Source organism: Nicotiana tomentosiformis, chromosome 3, assembly GCF_000390325.3.
Source record: "Nicotiana tomentosiformis chromosome 3, ASM39032v3, whole genome shotgun sequence".
Lineage (NCBI taxonomy): Eukaryota > Viridiplantae > Streptophyta > Magnoliopsida > Solanales > Solanaceae > Nicotiana > Nicotiana tomentosiformis.
Window position 1 is genome coordinate 572,082 of NC_090814.1, and position 6,964 is coordinate 579,045.

The 6,964-nt window shown below is 36.8% G+C and overlaps 1 pseudogene; it reads left to right on the plus strand.

The window, feature by feature from the left end:
* The first annotated feature begins 221 nt into the window (after positions 1-221).
* LOC104117802 (endoribonuclease Dicer homolog 2-like) lies at positions 222-1,408 on the plus strand (annotated as a pseudogene).
* The last annotated feature ends 5,556 nt before the right edge of the window (positions 1,409-6,964 follow it).

Genomic DNA, 6,964 nt, shown 5'->3' on the forward strand with positions numbered 1-6,964 from the left:
AATGTACATCACATTTAATCTTCTCTCAACAATGCTCTTGCGTTATTTGTGTTAATCGATTATAGATCTGAAGTTGTTATCATTAACTAGGTTTAGCCCTTCGTCATACAAAATTAATCAGTTTAATCAAAAGTCTACATTTTTTGGTCAAACAAGTTCTTCTTTTTCTTCTTTTGGTTTTCCCTTCAATAAAAAACTTTCCTTGCTGGGATTTATTTGAAATGAACCATTCAATCTTAATTAAAGCATGGCTCATTCCTAGTGACAATTCTCAAGTTGGCAATTTCGTTGAAGAACTCCTGATACCTTTAGTAAAAATGTGTAGTAAGGGAATGCCGAAGATTAAAAGTAAGAGAGTAGCTAGCTGATGTTGCCTTCCTCAGCTCCGTAGCGGCTTTTTCATTCATGAAATGGCTAGGGATCGGTATTGGTTTTGTAGATGCACCTGTGCCAATGCACTTATTCCCCATGAATGCTGAGAAGCTAGTTAATAGCAGTACTTGGAATCTCTGCTACATCACAAGTTCGATGACCCTTCTCTGCTTGTTGAAGCCCTAACTCCCGGATCAAGTTACTATCATAAATAAATGTTATCCATCTTGATGTTGATTGCGTTTCTCTCTACAAGGTTTTATTTGAATCATGTCTTGCCTTCCTAAATAAAGGTTATTAAATGAAAGAAATCATTTTCTTCTATGTCGAGGACTCTTTTGGTATGCTAACTGTTGTTAGATACTGAAAGGAAAGATCCACAACTGGATGATGCATATTATAAGTTCAATCACCTGGCCATGTAGCGCTTGGAATTTCTTGGACTGCACTGCCCTGATTATGCTGTTACAGGGCATCTCTATTTCAAACATCCGGGACTCTCTTCAGGATGCATTACTGATTTGAGGTCTGCCTCCGCAAATAATGAATGCTTTGCTCAAGCTGCTGTTAAGGCAGGCCTACACAAGACAAGATCTACCCGAGGCAGATAGTTAGTACTGTTCTGAACTTCTAGAAATTGGATCTCGTGTCCACGTTCCGAAACTACTTTTCCCAAGGTATTGCCTCAAAGTTAGACATTACACTTAATTTGAAAACCATATACGTACTAGTTAGGAAGAGAAGGAAAAGTCATCATTCTTAACCTCATTTCTTTGTCGAGAGCTTCACATCTACTTTAAGGTCAACGCGGATTAATAGTATTATGTATGCTAATTTCATTTCTATTATAGGTTTATCAACTCGTTTTCCTTCTGGTTCAATATATGTTCTTGGAGATGTTATTGAGTCTCTTGATGGGGCGATCTTTGTTGATTCTGGCTTCAACAAAGATATTGCATTTCAGATTGTACTAACTCTTATGGAACTGTTGATTACACCTGATACAGTAAAGCTTCTTCCAGTAAGAGTTAAGTGAACTGTGTGATCAGAAAGGTTACATAAAAAAGAAGAATGTTGTCTCTCGTGAGATTGGCGTGGCATATATTACAGTAGAGGTTGAAACAGATGGTGTTATTCATAAGAACACGTGCTCGGAACGAGACAAAAGAATGGCCAAGAAGGTGGCTTGCAAAAATGTAATAAAATCTTTGAAGGAATGTACATCTGATGCTTAGCAGTAGTTGCTAATTTTCTGCAACTTCAGGTTACAAAATGTCCCTTATTGCTGAAATGCTTTAAGGGTCATTGAGGTGGTTTGGTTTCTGCCCTTATTAGGACTTGGAACACTAACAGCTTGTTTGAGATTGTGTGTTAACGTTTTCTATTATTATTTCAAGTACAGTGTTTGTTTTGATTGTCATTTAAAATTTATCGTAATGTATTATCGGATTCCATGTTCTGTAACAATGAAGATGGTTATGTACCAACTTGGTGTTGTGGGATTCTTATGTTATTTCCTTGTCTCATATTGCCCTTATTATTTGATGATATATTTTTATCCTTTACCCTATTTTTGTTTTAACTCTATCCTTTACCTTATTTTTTTTTAACTCTATCCTTTACCCTAATTGAATTGAATTCATGGCCAAGCCTTTTGAAAGATTTGTTTCTTGATTTGTGTATTATTATTCACTTTTTGGAACTGCTTCTGGGTGAATTTCTAGTGATTGCTGCTATGTGGCTTGAGTTAGACAAGCAGAGAAGGATCTTATGCCACCGATCAGATAAAGTGTGTATTTCTCGTGACCTCGGAAATATTAATTATTTTATAAAGTACGAAAGTATAAAAATAGACATTCATCATGTTTACAATAAAGAAGTTGAATTTTCTTTTGGGTAACATCTCTTTCATGATTTTAGTTTTTCTCCATACAATACATTATACATGTGGTGGAACCAAAAAGGTTACTGAATACATATAGTTTGCTTCATTTCACCCAACAGATGTCATACATAATGAACAATCAGCAAAACTATCCTCCTCTGTAGGACCTTACACTCTCCAAGACCTATTCCTTAGTAAAGACAAACAAACTATAGCTGAAATTGTTGATTTATAATCCAGAGAAACAGCGGGTGCACAACTTTTAAAAGTTTGCCTCATTTTAGATGCATGGTTCTATCTTGCTTCCAAAAAAATATAAGTGTTTACTCAGGCCTGGTAAAACTTCAGTCACTCCTATGACTTTGTCATCTAAACACAACAGGGCAGATTGCTTTAGTGACATTCTCCCTAGCACAGAAAGTTGTTAATAGTTCGAACAAAACCCAAAAAAAAACGGGGCAGATTGCTTTATTGAGAGTTCCTACAAACTTGCAGACTTCAATAGTAAAACCTATTCTTGACCAAGATCATTTTGCCACGCTATTGACCTGCAGATGAACAAAAGAATGGTTATTGTCAAAAGAATGGCAAGCATATTCAGGTTTATACTAATATTAAACTTTTCCAGGTAAGCTTAAAATATACGTAAAGAAGACTCAGATACTTGTAATGCAACAATCTAATCCAATCTTAGATCAATCAACAAGTTCATCACTAACTAAGCAGTTTTTGTTAGTCCCGCCAATATTGCTGTATTTGTAAATAATAATTCTGGGAAATATAAGTTATCGTAATGAAACAGTAATTAATTCGAGCCCACTGAATTCACAGTGTTTCCTTAAGGAATTTAATCCCCTCCTAGTACCCAAGGTTATGGATTATTTCCTCCCAGGATAGAACGAATCACATACTGGTGTAGCGGTACTTCAAACCCCAGTGTTTCAGCGAACATAAAGTTCGGTAGCAAATCACACTTACAGTTACTTTGTTTGAAGTTAAAACAATGCAGAACAAAGGAGTAGAAACTCAGAAAATCGTATGGAAATGCTGAGAGGAAGGAATGCAATATATAGCCAAAGTTGAGCGTTTTCAGTTTGGTGTATCTTTCTTCAACAGCTGCTGCACATATTTATAGTAGTCAGCTTTGAAGATGAACGACCATCCACCCTCCATGGTGGAGCATGCACTAGCTTGTTTGTGGAGCAAGCACTTGGCCATGGTGGGAAGAGCATTAGGCGGCTGCTGCAATCTGGTGGTCAATACACGGATTGGAACATATCCGTTACAAATGCGGATAATCTTACGTTAATATTTACTATTAACAAATAAATTTAGTCCAAAAAATTAATCAATCAATCGATCATTTGACCGAATCCGAATCCGAATCCGAATTCGAAGCCGAGCCGATCGAGCGACGACGGCGGCGGCGCGAGGCTTGCTTTCTTCTTAACTCTTTAAGAGCTACAAGAAGAGTAATTATATATATACCCACCAAAAATCTTTTCCTCTTCCAATATGAGACAATGTCTCATTGTCAAGAGGAGAAAACTTAAAATTTTACTCAAAAAATTTATTTTTCCCTCAATTTCCCATTCACCCTCATTTTAAGACTATTTCATCGTAAATAACAAAAACCTCAACAATCCCCCACATGAATGGGGAATGGCTATATCACGAAAGTATGCATGGAAAAACTATGTGATTTGCAAGCAAGGATTAATCGCATCTGGATAAGTAGGTTTCCCTTTGAACTTTCCGTAGTGAACTTATGTCGGATATACTCGGTCAATCGATAGATTTGATATCTTTGAACCGTCGATCTTTGGTGTATACCTAGACAAACATAAGTCACACAATCAACCCTTAACCGTCTTTGGTTCTCATTGTTGTATTCGTTTCAGCCATGAACACCGCCTGGTTTCATAAGTGCGTAGAGAATTAGCCTTACAAAGTTCTCCTTGAAGCGGCTAACACTTCACACTTACATAGGTGATTCCTAAACGTGTTATCCTGTAGATACACTATTTGATATACCCCGTATCAATTTTAGAAATCATTAAAAAGCCTTAATGCTTTATCCTTGGTACTAAACATTGTCTCATCACGAGAACGGACTAAAATTTTATTTGACAATGTTGAACCGTCATTAATGACTTTGTTTGATCTCCTTGAACCTAGATCTTGGGATCTCCAGTCTTCTAGATAGAGTTACCACCACAATGACTTGTTCTCGGCCATAGCCCCATTCCCCTTGATGATTTCTCAACTACCTCTCTAGTTAGGCCTTTTATAAGTGGATCCGACACATTATCACTTGACTTTACATAGTCAATCGTGATAATTCCTCTAGAGAGTAATTGCCTAACGGTTTTATGTCTTCGTCGTATATGACGAGATTTACCGTTATACATAACGCTCCCAGCCCTTCCAATTTCCGCTTGAATATCACAATGTATGCATATTGGTGTCAACGGTTTGGGCCAAAATGGAATGTCTTCCAAGAAATTCCGGAGCCATTCAGCTTCTTCGCCGGCTTTATCTAAGGCTATGAATTCAGCCTCCATTGTAGAGCGGGCAATACATGTTTGTTTGGACGACTTCTAAGATACCGCTCCTCCACCAATAGTGAATACATATCCACTCGTGGACTTAGAATCAGTTGAACCGGTGATCCAATTTGCATCACAGTATCCCTCAATCACCGCAGGAAATTTACTGTAGTGCAAGTCAAAGTTCTGGGTATGTTCTAAATATCCCAAAACTCGTTTCATTGCCATCCAATAAGATTGGCCTGGATTGCTCGTATATCGACTCAGTTTACTTATAGCACAAGCTATATCTGGTCGTGTACAATTCATGATATACATTAAGCATCCCAACACACGAGCATAATCCAATTGTGATATGCTTTGGCCTTTATTCTTTGCTAATGCAAGATTCACGTCAATTGGAGTCTTTGCAACTTTAAAGCCCAAGTGCTTGAATTTTTCAAGTACTGTCTTAATATAATGAGATTGTGACAATGCCAGACCTTGAGGAGTCTTATGGATCTTAATTCCCAGAATTAAATCAGCAACTCCCAAGTCTTTCATATCAAACTTGCTATTGAGCATACGCTTAGTAGCATTTATGTTGGCAATGTCATTACTCATTATCAGCATATCATCCACATATAGGCAAACAATGACTATGTAATTTGGAACATTTTTAATGTACACACATTTATCACATTTATTTATCTTAAAACCATTTGACAACATTGTTTGGTCAAATTTCGCATGCCATTGTTTGGGTGCTTGTTTTAGTCTGTAAAGAGACTTAACAAGTCTACATACCTTCTTTTCTTTACCTGGAACCACAAACCCTTCAGGTTGTTCCATGTAAATTTCTTCCTCCAACTCTCCATTTAAGAAGGCCGTCTTAACATCCATTTGATGAATTTCAAGACCATACACTGCAGCTAATGCTACTAACATCCGTATGGACGTAATTCTTGTAACTGGAGAGTATGTATCAAAGTAGTCTAGACCTTCTCGTTGTCTATACCCTTTGACTACGAGTCTTGCCTTGAATTTATCAATAGTGCCATCATCTTTGATTTTTCTCTTAAAAATCCATTTAGAACCCAAAGGTTTATTTCCAGGAGGAAGATCAACCAATTCCCATGTATGGTTGTTCAATATGGATTCTATTTCACTATTGACTGCCTCTTTTTAAAACAATAATTCCGAAGAAGTCATAACTTCTTTAAATGTTTGAGGCTCATTCTCCAATAAGAAAGTCACAAAATCTGGTCCAAATGAAGTAGACGTTCTTTGATGTTTACTACGTCTTGGATCCTCCTGATTACATGTACTTTCTTTTGTTTCTTCCCGAGGTCGTTTAGATCCTTCACCAAACGACTCACATTCCTTTTTATACGGATATATATTTTCAAAGAACTCAGCATTATCTGATTCTATAACCGTATTATTATGAATGTCGGGATTTTCTGATTTATGAACCAGAAATCGATATGCTTTACTATTTGTCGCATATCCTATGAAAACACAATCAACGGTTTTCGGTCCTATCTTTACCCTTTTGGGTTTAGGAACTTGCACTTTTGCCAAACACCCCCACACTTTAAAATAATTCAAGTTGGGCTTCCTTCCTTTCCATTTTTCATATGGAATGGATTGTGTTTTGCTATGGGGCACTCGATTTAATATTCGATTAGCCGTAAGAATGGCTTCCCCCCACAAGTTCTGTGGCAAACCAGAACTTATCAACAACGCATTCATCATCTCCTTTAATGTGCGATTCTTTCTTTCCGCAATCCCATTAGATTGGGGCGTGTAAGGGACTGTTGTTTGATGAATAATTCCATATTCTAAATATATTTCTTCAAAAGGAGATTCATATTCACCACCCCTATCACTTCTTATCATTTTTACTTTCTTGTTAAGTTGCGTTTCAACTTTATTTTTGTATTGCCTGAATGCGTCTATTGCTTCATCTTTACTATTCAGTAGGTAAACATAGCAATATCGAGTACCATCGTCAATAAAAGTTATGAAATACTTCTTTCCACCGCGAGATGGTATTGACTTCATGTCACAAATATCTGTGTGAATTAAGTCTAAAGGATTTGAATTCCTTTCAACTGACTTATAAGGATTTTTAACATACATAGATTCCATACATGTTTGACATTTTGATTTTTCG